Source organism: Belonocnema kinseyi, chromosome 5, assembly GCF_010883055.1.
Source record: "Belonocnema kinseyi isolate 2016_QV_RU_SX_M_011 chromosome 5, B_treatae_v1, whole genome shotgun sequence".
In the NCBI taxonomy this organism is placed as follows: domain Eukaryota; kingdom Metazoa; phylum Arthropoda; class Insecta; order Hymenoptera; family Cynipidae; genus Belonocnema; species Belonocnema kinseyi.
In genome coordinates, this window is record NC_046661.1 from 62,339,228 (window position 1) to 62,358,886 (window position 19,659).

Here is a 19,659-nt window from a genome sequence, read left to right on the forward strand (position 1 = left end):
GGGCGCATACTTTGAATAAAATATTTGTTATCATTCTCTTGAAATAAATGTGTTTTTTTCTTGAAAAAATACCGGTTTCATATGTATACACCTGGTACACGATTATAACAACTTTTTGAATTTGGTTAAAAAATCGAAAATTCAAATTTTTGCCGCACAAAAATGATGTATTATTGCATTCTCATCATAATGAGAATGCAATGTTAAACATAATATAGAAAAGTTAAAATTCTAAACAAAATCGAGTGCGAAACACGAAATACTTGATGACAATGTGTTCGTTAAAGCCGAAGAAGCTTTAACAAAGGAGAATTCACAATCACCAAATTGGAGTTGTCAATGTTTGGTTCTTTAAACTTAATAGGCCTGTGCACAAATGTGGGGCAAATACAAAGACCGAGCGCAAAGGGCGAGACAAATGCAGCATCGAGCGCGACGCGAGAGACAAATACACCTTCGAGCGCGAAGCGCGAGATGAATACATCGTCGAGCGCTAAGCGCGAGAACCAACAGTCGCGCGCCCTAGGTGCGCTCAAACTTGCGATTCAAGCAAGCCGCGCGCGTAGCGCATGATGAGGATGTGCCCGCAAGGCGGGCAGATTTTTTTTTATTTAAGTTATACTTTTTTTTTGGAAATTAGTAGAAAAGTGAATTTGAAGATACAGTTAAGTTTTATTTAAATATAAATAAACTTTTAAAAAAAGTGTCTGGTTAAATCAACCAGAATTCTGGTTGAATATGTCCTTACTATTTTTTTCTGGTTAAAGAAATAAAAATTCTGAAAAGAAATTTCCTTATAAAAACTTGTAAAAAATTTTTTTCTAAATTTCCTTATAGAGCTAGACAATTGTCTTCTGAAATGTTGCATTTTTTAAATATTTGTGAATTTAGTAGTATGAGTTTTTTAACAGCTGTATAGAATAAGAAGCATTTTCGAAAGTCAAAGGAAATTACGTCTTACTTCTACATTTTAGCTAAGACTATGTTATAAATATGAACCATTTTTTCAAATTGAAATAAGAAGTAATTCAATCTTACAAAATGTCATTTTCCCTTCTTCAGAAATCTAACTTTAAGAAAAAATGTAAGTTTGCTTAATTTTTTTTATTAGCATTTAATACTAAAACTTGACATAAGAATTGCCATAATTTTCGTCTTTTTGTTGTTTTAATATCTGAGCTAATTACATTTTTTAAACCGCAATCATGAAAAATAATATAAACCAATGCTATAAATTCACAGAACTATTATGCACTTTAATAGTCTATATTTTTTTAAAGGATTTGACGCCGTTTTTATTTTATTTTTAATAAATATATAAGTTTCCTTAGTTTTTTATTTAGTTTCCTTTAATTATTTCCTTTATTTTGTATTTATTGAGAAAAATAAGTTGAAACTTTAAAATGTTCTCCACCGGTCATGTATAGAAAACTATACTTTCCAGCTGGTCGATTAAGCTTTTGTTTGCATTTACTTGTTTAACTGTTTGCATATTTAATTCCATTCAAAATTTTTGATTTTCCTAAAATAATTATTTTAAATTCTTTCCTTTAATAAAAAAAACTTGCTTTTTTAAATTTGTTCGTAAATAAACTTATTTTCTAATAATTTAAATATTTGGTCAACTTTCAGTTTCTTTTATAAAATTTTAAAGCATTATAAATTAATTACCTCATTAAGAAAAAAGTTTTTTTTAAAGAAAAATAACAATAATCATGCAAACCCCCCTCCCTCTTTTTGTTTGAAAAAGATATTACCAATATTTATTTCTTGCGTAATTAAAAAGAAATTTGGAAAGAATTTCATCTTTTGAGGAAAATTATGAGTCGAACCGAAAAATAAATGATCTGGCACTTTTTTGTTAGACTTATTTTTCCAAAAATTGTATACTCCTTTTCAAAGATCTTTATTGAAAACCGAAGTAGACAATAAGACATAATGTAAAAATTACAATGAACATGACAAGTCAAAACTGTCATCTAGGTACTTGAAGTTAAAGTGAATATTTATTTCTGACAATATTAAAACTTTCATTTTAATATTGAGTTTATTAAATTAAAAAGGAAGATATTTTTAAATTATTTACGCCTAGCGTTATAATGCTTAAAGCTTCTTGTTCTTCAAAAATCAATATATTCCAATCACGATTTTTTTGTTACTTCTTAAATCTTTTAAACAAGAACAAATGTTTTCATGTAATAAATAAGTGACGAAATTTTGTTATCAAGAAGACTTACGTCAAAAGGAAGATAACGAGTTCCTTCACGCAAACAGCAGATTTGGCTTAACCTATTTTTCCTTCTCGACGGATGGATCACCTTGGCGCACGGGGTATTTCCTAAATTAATTTTTTTACGTAAAAGAAAGTCGTGTCTACTAAAATGTAATATTTTTTTCTCGAAGCTTCAAATTAAAAAAAAAAAGGTTTGAAAGTGTCAAATTAAAAATTTTAAGTATTGAAAACATTCTGAATTTAAGAATCAAATACTAAACGATTTAAAATTTTTAAATTGAAATTTAATTTAGTTTTGAATATAAGGGTTTAATATCGTAAAATTGACAACTGTAAGCCTTCTAACTTGATTAGGCTTAAATTAATGGCCTCCAAAATCTGATAATACCCAAATATAAACATTTAGAATTCTGAATTTCAATTTAAAACTTTCAAAATTAAACAATTTAAATTTATCAGATCATACTTGAGGCATATACAAAATTTTAAAAATATTAATTCTTGTATTTTTAATTTATCAACTCTATGAAAAAATTTCAAATAATACAATTCTTGAAATTTCTGTTTATAAAATTACTCCATTTGAATGTTTTAAATTGAAAATATATTAAAACCTTTCAATTTAAAATTCCTCTCCTTTTAAAAAGTTTTCGATTTCAAAGGCTTTACATTTATTCCAATTTCTCAGGAGGTTTGACATCGAATAATCTGCTTATTGCAGCTTTAAATTATTTATATCCTAAAGCTGAAAAAAATGTCTTGCCGAATCATAAGTGATTTCATTTAAAACGCTTAAAATTAAATAATTTGAATTGACAGGTTATACTCGAATATATTCGAAATTTTACAAATACTGAGATTTTGAATTTTAAATTTATAAACTAGTTTCTTTTAATAATTATTATTTTATTTATGCGCTTCTAAAAGAAAATAATTACACTGTAATTTAAATTTTTTTCATTTCAAATTTCTCTCATTTAAAAGCTATTAATTTCAAAGGCTTTGAAGTTATAATCCAATTTTTGAAACTGAATAATTTTGAATGGAATAATTATTTAATTGCTAACATACTTCTAATTTGAAATAAAATTGAGGGATGATAAAGTATTTCCATGTAAAATAGTTATGCTGAAGTTTAAACGCTTCTTTTTATATTTTGACATTCTCGACTTCTGAAAAGTTTCAAACCAAAAACTTTAGAACTATGAGTCCTAATTACTTTCCTGAGTTTTTTGTTAAATTTAACTAATTATTATAAAAATAATAATTATTATAATAAATAAATCTCCATTGTAGAAGCCAAGAAACAACCCACATATATCTGTATTCAATTTAGGGCCATGTGACGAGAGGGTCACGTGACCAAACCTGGTCTTCGATTTTTCTTTCCCAAGTCACGTCTAAACGAAATGAGGTATGGCTCTGAAAGTTTGGGAAATGAAAGAGGAGGTAATAAAGTCCATGTCTCTGCTTTGTTCCGGTGGAAATTTTGAGAAAAAAATTTTTTTGAAGAAAATACCAGTGGAACTTTTCTTTCCCAACTTACGTCCACACGGAATGATATGTCGTGTTAAAAATTTGGCACGATCAATAAAACGCATGCAAGAATTTGTCTCTGCTCTTAAATAATTAGAACAACGAAAAAAGTTTTTTTTTAATTTCTATTTTGGCGAAATACCGATCGTGCTGTCGTCAAACCCTGCAAGCAATTTGCAATGTTATCAATGGGCTAGTTATGAGGTTTATATTTATCAAAGTGGGACAAAACAACAAAAATCGCTCACGAACATTATGCACCAATAATGCAAAAACTAATGTTTGCACTTGAAATGCAAATAAACATATTTGGTCTGACATACGTATCAGTCTGGTATCAGCTGTGTCAAAGCAGCACTAGCGCAGCGAGTAGACAACTTCGAACTTCTAGGGTCTGTGGGTAAAACAGATTGCATGATTACCGTAAGAGAAAGTTAAAAGCATGGACATAGGAAACAAGGGACTAGGCATGCCATTGCGGGGGTGATGCAATGATGGGGGAGGTCCGCCACCTTTTGATGTCCCGCGACAAGCATGGCAGCACCCACGTGTTTATATTTTCATGCACAGTTTGTCGGCAAAAATGCTCGTGCGCATAATCAAATGGCACATCGTAAGATGGCGGCTCTCCCCGCTCATGAAATTCTCCCCACTCCCGTGGATTCAACCCCGCTCGTCAAGTTAGGATGGCATGCCTAGTCCCATGTTTCCTATGTCCATGGTGTTAAAAGTAAAAATTCTGCTGTAAAACCTAAATGTGTCCGTCGATAATCATTACTTGCATGAATAAACTTTTTTCTTCCTCCAACTCTTTGCAAGACCACAAACGATCCTTTAATATTTATTAACATTTCCCGAAAAAAATTTCCGCGTTATTTAAACTTTTATTTTTCAATATGGGTGAAAAATATTGATCTTAGGGCTGACTTGATCAGCTGTTACACTCATCACATGGCCGTAATCAAATTTAAAATTTAACGACAGTTTCATTTTTATTGAATTAAATTGTACTTAAATTTAGCACCATTTAACACCATTCAACATCTACAATTTTAACTGAAATTTACTTAAATTCAACTAAATTTACCTAAATTTTGAATTTAACTAAAATGTATTCACTTTTTGAAATGACCTAAATTGTATTAAATCTTTAAATTTAGTTTTACAAAATAATTTTTAAAATTGCACTACAATAAATCTTAAAGTACGAATAGAATTGTTTAAAAATTTATTTACTTAGTATCTAGAAAATTTCTCTTTGAAAAGAAACCAGAGGATAAATTAATTTAATTTAAATAAACTTTATATAATTCTTAAATTCACCTGAATTTTATTTAATTTTTTAATTTATCTTAATTTCATTCAAATTTTAAGTTTAGTTTTTTAAAATAATTTTAGAAATTTGACTAAAATTCTAAAGTACGAAAAGAATTTTTTTACATTTATTTATTGTCTCGAAAATTTAAAATAAGAATAAATAAAATATTTTTAGGCTCTCTTTAATTTGAATATAATTAGGTAATTCAGTGTTCATAACATTTTTAGCGTACAGGCCGTATAGAGCCAGCCAACCGACTCAACTATAGCAAAGAAAAGAAAATTAATTTTTTAGATATAACACTAGAAATAGTAGACAATAGAATTATAACAAACTGGTATAGAAAACGTGCATGGTCAGGACGTTTTCTCAACTTTCCTTCGCATCACCCAATGTGTAATAAAATTGGTGTCATCTTTGGTTTGGTCGATAGAGCGATAAAATTGTCAGATAGTAGATTTCACAATGAAAATTTAGATATTATTAAAAATACCTTATTAAAAAATGGTTACCCCATAGATTTGTTAAAACTAAAGATAGCTGAACTTTACAAAACTATTTTAAAAAACCATTAATACAAATGAACAAACCATTGATCAGAAGAAAATTATAGTAATGCCATTTATTAATGGTTTTGATGAAATTCTTTTCAGAATTTTCACTATAAAAAGTAATATACGAATTGCTTTTTCTGTTGAAAATACTTTTAATAAAATTCTTTTTCCTAACATTAAAGATCTAACAGATAAATTACATAAAGTAAACACTATCTATAGAATACCATGCTTCAATTGTAAAGCTATATACATTGGACAATCTTTAAGACACTTAGGGATTAGAATTAGAGAACATGAAAGATCCATATTAAATAATAAATATAACACCACCTTAGCAAAACATGCTACTCTATACTCTCACAACTTTAACTTTAATATCAAAGACATTACAATTTTAAATATTGAACCAAATGAGGAGAAAAGATTAACTCTTGAAATGGTTTATATTAAAAACGAAATAAATGCTATAAATTACAGAACTGACATCCAAAACCTAAGTATCATATATCACAATATTATTTCTCAAATTAAAATTTAAAAAAGCAGTCCTTTTCCCGGTCAATCAGTATCACATGACCTATCACATGAGTTATTACATAACCTCAAAATACTGTTATATAATTTTAACCCATAAGTGTCACTTGTCTGTCTCTAATTACTTTCTTAAAATGTAACTAAACAACTTAAAATAATCCAGGATGTACTCATGAGATTATAAACAATACCTTCTTATAATAATCTACAATTATTTTTAACACAAATACAAACATAACCTACAGAAATGTCATAAATTTCAAAAAACTTTCAAACTTTTTTTAGTGGTTATAGAGTTACTCCAATTTACATTTACAAACAAAAAAACTCTTTTAAAAAAACTATATTATTTTAATATGTATTTATAAATAACACAGTTATTTATAAAATAATTTCAACCATCTTCAGTTTCAAAAACCAGGTAAATATATTTTGTCTCTTTAAAGGTTTGATTTCTTCATTACATCATGTTATGAACTTTATGAAACTATAGTGTACAATGACATTTGAAAAATATCGTGTTTTTCCAGCCCCAACAAACTTTTGTTAAGAAATGCAACTACGATTTTATAAGGGTACAGATCTGTACCGAAACGCGTCATCATCTCAATAAGATCTTGAAATAAATACGCTGCCACTGGTATTAGGCACAAACGGAATATTTGCATTACAAATTATTGACAACATTAATAAGTACAATATTTTAAATTTAAATAGCTCCCCACACGGACGCTTGCGATTTTAGTTCCCCCAGATCTCACAAGAGTGCACGTGTCGATCCATAAGCGGCCATATTGAAAATATTTGTCACCGTATTTTAACAAAAGCTTCAACCCTCCCACCTTCGTGGATGAATCTTAGAGATGTGTTTGTTTTCTTTACAAGTGACAAATGTTTTTCTAGCTGTGTGAAATAAAATTATTCTGTAAAATATAATACATACTTTATAACATATTACATTCCTATGCACCCGTTTTTTAATTGAAGTTATATTTTTTTTTATAATCTGAAATTTAACCAAAAAAAAAAAAAAAAATTGAAAAAGTCAACACTTCATAACATAATAAACATTTACATAGAATTTTTTCTGGCTTTTAGAATGATAAAAAAAATTGTCAAAAAAAATGTTAAAATGAGTAGAAAACCTCTATATATAATGTCCTTGCAACCAAGTTACGTTCATTTCATTATTTGATGATCGCGTTTTAGTTTCAAAAGGCACTTACTCAAGTTTTAGCTTCCTAAATTTTGTTCACACTTCTTTCGAAAATAACAAAATTATTGTATATGAATTTACTTCGTATTTTACATGTTTCGTAAAGATACAGCCCAATGCATGATATCCGCTGAACAATTGTAAACTGTACAGCATGATCCAATAAATCCATGGTATCAGTGATACCAATGTTGGCACCCTTTGCTACTGCGCTTGCGTTAGGGCCGCGCGCTGGTTGGCCACACTTGGCGCGCGATTCAAACTTACTTTAAAAAACAATTGATTGAAATAAGTTTCAATATATTTCAGAAAAATACAACAAAAAAATTAAAACAAGCTCAAAATAACATTTTTTCATTTAAATCATAACTACATTGCAGTCGTGACAATTTATGTATTTATAAGGTTATATAATTATTTGAATTTCCAGGAAAATACATACAAAATATGAAAAACATTATAAATAATTATTTTCAATCATCTTTCCAAAAAATTTCAATTTAAATTAAATGCACTTACAGTGGTGGCACTGCCATGTATAGCTTTGTGTAAGGTACTAAATTAATTGGGAATATGCATGCTGCCATTCTGGTTCCCCGCCAAATTCAAAAACGCTAAATTGATATCGAATTATATAAATACACTTACATGATATAGATTATTTATTTTTAAATTATACTAAAGAATTGTTATCAAAACATAAATTATAAATAAAATTACGTGTGATAAAATATATTAAATATTTAAATTCGACTATATGATTTTTTAACCCACACATTTGCCAAAAAGTACCTCTTGCAAAAATTATGATTGCAAACGAAATTTTACTCAGTTTATAAATAGGCGTGCTCTAAAATTATAATCATATGATTTTTTAAATAAATATTAAAAAAATAATAAAATAATAATAGACTATAGGTCAAACATTAATACAATACTTTTTCAAGAGCTTATAATGATAGCTATTTATATTTCACATCATACGTCCTTTTTATTTACGTGGGTTAATGTGCGTCGTTCTGTAGAAAAACTGGTTCCTAACCTTACTTTATTCTGGATCTCATTTCGCTTTAATGTATGAAAAAAATGCTCATAGGCAATTTAATTATATGTAAAGATATCAGACCCCCGAGCTGCCAGATCGAGCCTGAAATTTCCCCCCACCATACCTAACGTTTAGGAGCCGCAAAGCAGAAAGTGCATGATTACCACTGTGAGTTCGTGTGTAAGCCGAAAATGCACGATTCGACTTCGGTTTTCTGCTGTAAGATGATTGTCGATCTGAAAGCTTCGGAAGACTTCGGTGGTCTTCTATTTATATCTCGATCCCCATTTGAAAGAAATGGAAGAAATTGGCGAATTTAAGGTACTTCCTCAGGCTTGAAAATTAGCCTATGTATTACTCTGACAAGTTTTTCTCCTATAATTCTGAATTGTATGATTTCATATTTCAACCACAGACTATAAATACCTAAATGCAGAACCTCTCAGAGCGCTTTTTTTTTCGAAAAATGGCCTGGTTTTTGTTTTATTGCAATTAATTGAAAATTGATGCATTTTTGCGCCTGGGAAGTAGCAAATCGCCACCATGAGTGTACGCATGGCGTACTTCGTGGGCCCTCTGGCTGGCTATGGGACATCTGGTGGTCTAGAGTCGGTTAAAAGAAATTAGAAATTAGAAAATATTAAGAAATTTCACTTTAATACTGTGCATTCGGTTCATTACATAACGAGAAGACGATTAAAAAAAGAAAGAAGAAAATCGGTTAATCTGTTTAATTTCTGGATACACCTTATTTCTCTCTTCTCCGATTTTACGACAAAAAATACTATAAGAAAAAGATGCTGAGCCCAAAATTGGAAAATGTTGAATGGAAAAAGTATGGAATTTACATTTATTTTATTTCCATTTTCTTAGTCATTTCATTTATTCATTCACTCATTCATTTCATTATTTTAATTTCATGGTGGCAAGTTTAAATTGAAAACTATGCAATCATAGAGAATCATAATTTTCCTGTATCTTTTTTCTTGAATCTTTATTTGTTTCAAATACAAATGCTTGCGTCACAATGAATGTGTAGTTTTGGTCAGAATTGATAAACTATTTTGTTTCATGATTCACATCATTTGGTTCACTTTCATTGCTTTTCATTCGAAAAATTAAAATATTATTAACAGAAAGCGAGTTTTTTTTTTTCGAGAAAAAGCGAGAAACTTTTTCAAGTTGGGGACCTAGCCATAGAATTCTAAAATTAAATGGCACAATGTGTACTGTATATGTTATGTTAAAATTTAATAAAAATTATAAGTATATTTCCAATCGATTTACAAGACGGAGTATTTGCGAAATAAATCCATAATAATAAATTTTTAACACCCCCCCCCCCCACCCACAGCGCCCCCAATTATAAGCGAGAAAATAAAAAAAACTACATTTTTACGTTCCTTATTTTTAATTTTTGCAAATATCCGTCGTCTTTTTCATACAAATAATTACTAGTGGACAATTTGAATATTTACTATTACTTTTGAAACAATTTTCAATTGTTTACAGAAATTTAAATTATTTAAACAATTATTTAATCACAAAAAATGTAGAAAAGAATCGTATTTTATGATTAAAATGTAATTGTTTTTCATTTTTTGGAGTAGAAAATTGTTCTAAAAACATTATGTAATTATTTAAACAATTATTAATTGTTTATTTTCAAACATTTTTTTTAGTGAGGTATAGATGTCTACTTCTTCTACATTGTTATTCTAAGCAACTTTTTGTAGATTTTGTTGTTTTCTGTTTGTTGTTGACGTTGTTTTCTTGATGTAAACAGCCATACTTAATTTGACATAAATTTTAAAAAAATGAATAATTAATTGCAAAAATCATAACATTAAGATTTTAGCAGAATTTGCTAGTCCTCGATATCATTGAATATATTGTTTGACTCAAAAAATACAATTTAAAAGTATTTTTAAAAAAATAATTATTTTAACAAGTTATATTTGCATAAACAATTAAAAGGCGGGTCATCTATTCTTTGTATTCACTATACATTAATGTAATACACTATTTAGTAATTGTAAACAAACTGATTGAGCAAATTTGGATTGTTTAAACGAATAGAAATTTATTAAACATTAAAAGAAATGTTTCAAAATTATGTAAGTATTCAACAAAACGTAGCATAAGATACCAATTTAGAAAAAGTGGATATCTCTAGCTCAATGTTCAGTAATTTGAAAAAAAGAACAATAAATAATTGCTTAAATGATGATATAATGTTTTTAGAAAAATGTGCTACTTCAAAGAATGACAAACCATTACATTTCAGTAAGAAAATACTATTGTTTGTTCCATTTTTTGGAATTAAATTATTGTTTAAATAATTTACATTTCTGTAAACAATTGAAAATTGTTTAAAAAGTAATGGGAAATATTCAAATCTCTTGAAAATTCCTTTAAAATTTAAAAATACCCTAAACAAAAAAAATATATACATATTCATAATTTTATAATTATATACAAAAATTGTTTTAAAACTAGTTGAATTTTAACTCAAGTAATTTCTATTTACACTTTAATTTAATAGTTTAACTAATCTACAAATAGTTACATTTTTAATGTTTAAAAATTTTCTAAATTTCAATCTGAAATAATTTCATTTAGAGATTGCCCAATTGAAAAATATACATTTAAATTTTGAGCGCATTTAATTTATTTAATATTATTAATTTTTTATAAATAAACTTTCAAGTTTACAATTTTAAATGTGAAGACTTGAATCCCATCGCGTTGAAAATTATTCTTATGGAATAGTTGAAAATTTTTGAAAATTAAATTTCGAAAGCTTTGAATTTTTATTGATTACACCCTCAAAACTCTAATCTACAAACATTTCAATATTTAAAATTTTGAAACTCTTCTTTTTTTAATTACAATCTGAAGCTTTACAAAAGTTCAAAAGATTTCAAAAGATTTGTAAGGATTTCAAATATTTTAGGATGTTTTAAAAGATGTCAAGATTTTTCAAACGATTTGGAAGGTTTCAAAATATTTTAAAGTATTTTAAAAGGTTTTAAGGAATTTTCAATTTATTACAGTAATTTAATATAAGATTTTAAAGGATTTGATACATCTTAGGACATTTTACTAGATTCTAAGACATTTTGAATTAATTTCAATTATTTAGTATGTGACTTTAAAGAATTTAAAATATTTTAAGGTAGTTTTAAAATTGCAAAGAAGTTTCAAGAGCTTTGCAAAATTTCAAGAGATTTTAAAGGATTTTAAATATTTTAGGATGTTTTAAAACATTTCAAGGAATTTTCAATTAATTTCAATAATTTAAAGCACTTTCGAAGAATTCCAACTATTTTTTTCAATTTTTCTGGTTGAAAGTGGAATTGCTTTTTTAAAAATTTAGGTTTTTTTTGTTAGTTTTGGTTTAAAAATTAATTTCTTTTAACTACAAGAAAATTCATCTTCTTATTCAAATTATTTTTTCAGAAAACTAATTGTTTTAGTTAAACGTTTAACTATTTATTTTAAAAGTTAGTCAACTATTAATTAAAATTAATGTTATATTTTATAATTATAATATTAACATTAATAATATATATAGTAGTAATAATATTCATACTATATAACCTGAAAAACATAACCTCAAAATCGACTCATGCATGAAATGAAGAATCACGCGAAACATTAAATTCGCCAATTTCTTCCATTTCTTTCAAATGGGGATCGAGATATTAATAGAAGACCGCCGAAATCTTCCGAAGCTTTCAGATAGACAATCATCGTACAGCAGAAAACCGAAGTCGAATCGTGCATTTTTGGCTTACACAGGAACTCACAGTGGTAATCATGAACCTTCTGTTTTGCGGCTCCCAAACGGTAGGTACGGTGGGTGTAAATTTCAGGCTTGATCTGGCAGCTCTGTCAGACCCCCTATATTTGAATTATATAGTGATAGTCATAAATATTAGTGATAACTTCGCATAATCTTGAATTTAAATTCGGTTTCCATTTTTCGCGTCTACAATTTATGTTCCACATTGACAGTCTTTCTCTTCGCCTTAGTGGAAAATGGTAAAGTTTAAATCCATCCCCGCTTCTGTCTTTACAAAGCGGAGCACTGCGGCAGACCATTTTTCTTATATTCTAAACTTAATTTTAATTAAACTATACGACATGCTTATCGCTCTGTTTCCCGCGAACTGTCCAGGAACCAGAATGGTGGTTGCATATTCCTGTCTAATATAGTACCCTAGTTTTGAGGACTTACGTCCCAAATCAGCAGCATCTAGCGTTGGCCCCCGTCACTAAAGTTAAATAAACCTACCCTTCTAGAAAAAAATGATAGGAGCCGACTGTGATTGATTGAAGGTTGAATCGTTCTTAATCGGTGTTAATTGGGACATAAATTATATATCGTTCTTAAAATCATTTTCAATCGGCACAAGCATTCAAATCTTTCGCAATAGGGTAAGCACGCCTGCGCATTTGAACGAAATTTGTTATACTTTGCAATGTTCGTAATTAAGCATAACTGCGAAAAGATGATAATATTTGTAGATAAATAATAATTATGTATAATATTTAGGATATACACTGCCCTGCAAAAGTTTGGACTCACTTAGAAAAATCTCTTTTTTTGAATTTATCGCTTTAATTATACAGGAGCTAAAAAAATGTCTCTTAGAAAGGTTGATTGTTTTTGAAATTCTGTTTAAAGTAAGCCAAAAGTGAAGCCAATTTGTCTTGTTTTTAAGTAGATATTGCAAAATAGTGTAAACTTAAATGTTTTCTTAAATTTTCAATAACTTCCGAAATAGTCAACGTTTTTCAATGTTCTTGGGCTCATTTTGAAGCTTTTTTTTACCGTCTCATAACAGCCTACAAGTATAAATCGTAAAAAATTTCTTTTCGAATTGCAAGAACTTGAAGTTGTAATAAAAAAGTTGGATAAATTGGAAAACATTTTATATGTAGGCAAATCAGAATAAAAGTTAAATAAATATATATTTTGGGGAAATTATATAGAAAATTCATGATTATATGTTTCATATATTATACAAAAATATTTTTGTTGCTAAAAATAATATTTAAATTTTTCCAACCATTTCGGAAGTTATTGAAAATTTAAGAAAACATGGAAATTTACACTATTCTTGCAATATCTACTTAAAAACTAGACAAGTTGGCTTCACCCTGAGCTTATTTTAAACAGAATTTCGAAAACAATCAACCTTTTAAAGAGACATTTTTTGTTGCTGTAAAGGGATTCATAAAATATAGAACATTTGTATTTTTTAAATAACAAACCTGATTCAATCAACAGTATTCTTTAACCAGACTGATTACTAATTACACTGTAATTTATATGATGTATTAGACGATATAAATATTATACGCTTTCTACATTATAAGTGTTTTGCACTATTTAGATAAATAATTGATTATAATATAACTCAGAGAAATTACTATAAAAATTATTGGCAAATCTGTTAGTGATAGTTCCTTGATCACGAGGGAATTATTTCAAATCTTTAAAAAGTTTTCTTTTATCGAGATGTAATTTAAAAACAAAAAGTAAATAACAGTTTCCAATAATTCCAGCGTAATCAAAGTGCTGCCACTAACATGGCCGTGACCGACCTGAAAATCACCTCGCGTCTCGATTGTGAACGATAGCCGACCTCAATCGTTCTGAATCGGTCAGACCCGATTAAGAAACACCATTGGGAACGATTGGATATTACTTTCAATCGCTCGCAATCAGATCCAATCATTCTTTTCTAGGAAGGTGCGGATCCCTGACAGAAAATGTTTCCAAACTCTGCTTCCTCAAAATTCAGGGAAATATTTATTTTGCTTAAGTTCTTGTAAATTAACTTTACAAACTATAAAAAATGTATGCATAAAAAGGTTTTTTTAGACGTATTCGTTTAAATAATAGAAGTACATTTTTTGCAACTGAAAGAAGCGATATCAATCATTACAGTGAAGCGGTAATAGTTTATTATTATAAAAATATGAATTTCATACTATATTTCCTTATTTTTTCCACAACAAGAATAATACTGCAAATACTATGCATATAATAAATTATTATGAGAAGAAATACTTGTAAATTTTTATATAACTTAAAATAAACCACATAAAGTGGATTTTACTTTATTTATATATTTGTTCTAAATGAAATAACAATATGATAATTAAATAATTTCCTTATTGAAAATAAGCAGTGCATAAAATTTGAAGGTTACTAATAGTTGCCAATACGTAAAATACCTAGAATTATTTAAGGCTGTTGGATAGGGCGCACAAAAATGGCGAAATCCATGATACACTCAACACTTAACAGCGGTCAATGATAATTCGGTTTTGAGCCTAGAAAAATACACTCCGAATATTTCCCCGTCGACGAAATGGGTTCCATGGCTGTGGGATATGCGATTGCTGTCTAATTTTTTTGAAATAAATCGAGTAAAAGCTAAAAAATGAGATTAAAGTGGTTAAGAAAAATATAGGAATGGAGACCAAAGCGATTGACATTTGTTTGGCGCTGATCGATCAACGTTATTGTAATTGTTCCTAGCCATGTCTTATTTGGCTTCGGAATAGGAAAACTGTGAAAAGTGATTGAAGGATGCCGCCGTGAACTCGCTGATAATAATTGATAATAATTTTTCAAGTTAAAAATGTATTATTTATTAGGTTATTTACAATTAATTTAATTATTAAATTAAATTAATTGAATTATTTGATTTAATTAATCGAATTATTTAAAGTAATTAAATGAATTATTTAATTTAATTAATTGAAACATTAATTTTATTAATTAAATAATAATAGTGATAATACAACAATTAATTTTTTGCATTGCATCTCTCCAAGTGCACTGTCTCGATTTATAAGAATGATGAATTTTTGCAAATCAGGGCGTAGAGAATAGTTTGTAAAAAGTAAGCGCCGGTAATGTAGTTATTTGTTAATTTTTTGAAAATTCTTCTCGCGAAAATGGTTACTTAATTCGACGTCTTCTGTGTAGAATAATTATTTAATTAAATTAATTGAATTATTAAATTAAATTATTTGAATAATTTAATTTATTAAGTTATTTTAATTAATTAATTAAATTATTTAGTTTTGTTTCTTGAAATATTTAATTAATTAAATAATAGCAATAACAATACAACAATTAATTTTTTGCACTGAATCTCTCCAAATTCAATGTCTCGATATTTAAGAATGATGAATCTTTGCGAATCAGGGCGTAAAAAGCAGTTTGTAAAAATTAAGCGCCTGTAATGTACTTATTTGCTAATTTTTTGAAAATTTTTCGTGCGAAAATGGTTACTAGATTCGACGTCTGCTGTGTACAATAATTTCTATTATATATCTCGATATTGACACGGCGAACGTTTTTAAATTTCTACAAAAATCTGCAGATATTGTTATTTTCAATAAGAAATTTATGCGAATAATATTAGTGTTCTGTAAAGCGAGAATAGGCTGTATAGTACTTACCTTCTTCATACGATTCTACGTAATGCGCTATTTCCATTTTTGTTTGGCACGTTACAACACAACAATATATGTAAATAAATCAATTAATAATACATTTTTAACTTAAAAAAGTATTATCAATTATTATCAGCGTGTTCATGGCGGCATCCTTCTATCACTTTTCAAATTTTTCCTCTTCCGAAGCCAAGTAAGACATGTCAAGAAACAATTACAATATAAAGCATACAAATCGCATTTTTATTCTAATTTAAAATTCCCGCCAAGAGCAGCAGCCTCACCGACAGTACGCATGCTGATAGTACGATCAAGTAACGTTGAACGATCAGTGCCAAACAACTGTTGGTCGCTTTGGTCTCCATTCGTATATTTTTCTTAACCACTTTACTCTCATTTTTTAGCTTTTACCCGATTTGTTTCGAAAAATTAGCAACCACATATCCCACAATCATGGAACCCCTTTCGACAACGGGGAAATATTTGGAGTGCATTTTTATAGGCTCAAAACCGAATTATCATTGACCGCTGGTAAGTTTTGAGTGTATCATGGGTTTCGCCATTTTTGTGCATACCGTTCCAGCAGCTTTAATCACAAAAGTTTGCATGTACAATGTTTTGATTTTTTAGGTTACAGTTTTAAAAATGAAGAGACTAGATGCACTGAAAATTGAAAGAATTTAAAATTATGTATTGGCAATTGTATGAATATATATATTTTTGTAAAGCGTACATATCTAGAGATGATATAATTTGTAAATAAGAAATTGCTTCTTAATCTTTCAAAATGACTTATATTTATATTCGTATTTATATCACCTGTAAGTTATTTGTTACTGATTCAAAACATGAAAACAAAAACCTAACCTTTAATCAAGCTAACAGTACTTTCTTTTTTTATTCAATACTTACTAATCAACACATTTTCTTAAATCCGCATACAATAGTAAACAGAGTACGTATAACAATATACACAATACAACTTTTAGACAGTGTTATATAATAAGAAATTCAATTTGACACTGCGACTAATTTTTATTTTGGAGATGTCAAACTAATTGAAAATATTGTGATTGCACATGTGCAGTGAATTTTACTTACTCTCAGCGCCATCTAGCGTTGGCCCCCAGCACTAAAATGTAATGTCTTCAAAGCGATACATGAGAGTGCCACCACTATGGCCGCACTCAAGTAAAAGAACGGAGCCAATCAGAACCTACCGCTTAGTTTATCCATCTTGGATAAGTAAGGCGGCAAATGTAAGTGATTTTAAAACTTAAAATCATAGAATGATTTTTTTTGCAGTTTCGAGGTATAGAAATATTTCAGCACTAATAAAATAGGTTGTATTGTTGAATATAGGTAAACGAAAATACGGATTAACTATAATTTTATGTTATGTGTTTCATAACCTCTTCCTGCTAAGAAAAACTGACATATGTGTGTACCATAAAATAAAACTGAAGTCAATTAGGAAAGTGCTAAATGAATAAGATTATACAATGCAGTGTCCACGACATATGAAATACTAATTATTATGTTTTATTTATTTTTAAATATTTTTTCCTCAATTTTTGGGGAAAATAAGACTGAAATATATTTAATATTTATTTATAATTATCAACGCTATTGTTCACCCTTATTTTTTTTACAGATTTTTCAAAAGTTCGCAATTTAATTAATATATAAAGGGCGGAAAAGTAGAAGGCGGCGACTGACAATTTTTTGAAAACAGGGTTTATTGTTAGGAAATTCGCCAAAATTGAAATAAAAATCGAAATTCAAGTTTTTGTTCGAAATCGGATTTTTACATTCTCATCCATAACGAGAAGGTATTAGTATTAAGTGAAAACTGATTTTCGCGGATTTCATCAAATATAGACGTCTCGAGGCCTCCTCAGTCAGAAAAAATGTTTTTACGTTGGTGTCTGTCTGTCGTTGTTGATATTATCTGTATACCGCATAATTTTCGAAAAAATTATCGGATTGTATTATGTTTTGGCACACAGTTTTAGTGACCAAAAGGAAAGATGGAGTTAGTTAACCAGCCAAATTTTTAAAAGATTCCCGAAGTTAAATCATTTTCAAAATTGTTTAGACAACTTTTTTCAATACTTGAAAATTCTGTCGACAGCTATTTATAGTAGACAAAAATATGATCAATTTATCTTCATGTTTTTTTTTATAAAATGAAAATTACCAGTATTATAGAATTTTAAAAATCCTAAAAATCAAACAAAAATGAAAGTTTGAAGCCAAACAAAGCGTAATATGGAAAAAGTCAGAAGAAAAATGTTATTTTTTTAAGGCGCTAGAAGATTGTCTAAACAGTTTTTTGAATTTTGTAAACAAATTCGAAAATTCAAGTTTTTATCGTACATAAAATAATGAATTATTACTTTCTCATGCATAATGAAAAGTTATTGATTCACTCAAAAAATCTCTAGTTAAAGTAACCAGAATTCTAGTTGAATATGTCCTTAATATTTTTTCTGATTCCCAGTAAACATGATGACAGAAATGATTTGTAACTGTTTTAAAACACAAAAGAACGTGTTCTAGAACGGATCACCCAGGAAACATGAAACGTTTGGCCGCGTTTCAATTGTATTTCAATTCGTATGAAATGTGTCTCTTAAAGAGGAATGGAAGATTTTGTTATTGATTAAAAAACAATGGTTAATCGTAATAATACTATTGGGATCCCCTGCGCTTCAATACGCCATTTATTTTTTCAATGCGGCCAAAATGTGAACTGGCGAAACCAAGTGGGATTTTGAAGATGCATTTTAATTTGAGCTCAACAACCATTTTTTAATTATTTCGTATAGTTTGAACTACTAAGTGGATCGAAACAATTCAGATTTATTGGAAACTAAGTGTTACATATGTGTAATTTTCATCGTATGCAACGAAAAAACACGAGCTATGGTAAAACTGTTTTTGTAAAAAACTTATTATTTTAGTATATTATATATGTTTAAACAAATTATAAGCTTTAAGTAACATGCCTTGACATTAAAGTGAACCTAAACTAAATTTTGATTAATTTATACATGGAATATTTACTATCTAAACAATTATAACCTAAAAGTTAGGTTAGAATTCATATTTCATTTCTGATCGTCTATAATTAATATTTTTTTGATATTTTGAGCCAAATATTTTGCTATATGCATTAACTCAAGTTCATTTAAGCTTATAGTGTGTTGAAAATTATATGATATAATAAAATAATTATTTTCTTGACAAAAGCAGTTTTAACAGGAAATATGTTTTTTCACTTGATACGATAAAAATTCTACATTGAACACTTAGTTTCCGTAAAATATTAATTTTTTGCATTCACTTTTTGTTCTAAACTAGTAAAAACGGGCTAAAATTGGTTTTAAGCCCAATTTAAAATGCAACTTAAAAATGCTACCTGCCCAGATAGCAATTGGTGCGCGCACGTTTCGCGCACTTCGATGCGCGCACGAAATGCATGCAAGAATGCACCCGTCCTGCCAGCACTTTGGGAACGCGCACTTAGTGCGTGCACACTGCGTTGCCAATCGCAGGCATGCCTACAGTCACCCGCAGACGAAAATGCGCGACGCGCACTATGAATGCACTTTGCAATCTGCTGAAGTGAGTGATATAAATCAATAATTATTAGCTAATATAGACAAGAATTTTGAATTCAAAGTTTAAAAAATTGCAAAGAATCATGTTTGATAAAATAATTGTGTGGAC

At 28.5% G+C, this 19,659-nt stretch overlaps 1 protein-coding gene across 3 annotated transcripts in view; it reads right to left on the reverse strand.

Annotated features, from left to right (window-relative positions):
* The window catches only part of LOC117172492 (integrator complex subunit 11), a 159,031-nt gene extending 142,116 nt beyond the window's left edge, over window positions 1–16,915 (reverse strand). For 2 of the 3 annotated variants that reach the window (XM_033360485.1, XM_033360486.1), the window contains exon 1: window positions 7,405–7,545. The gene's annotated coding sequence lies outside the window, so the exon portion shown is untranslated. Of the gene's footprint in view, window positions 1–7,404; window positions 7,546–16,836 lie in introns of those variants that run through there. The other variant, XM_033360487.1, reaches the window with a different exon arrangement.
* Between the last annotated feature and the right edge of the window lie 2,744 nt (window positions 16,916–19,659).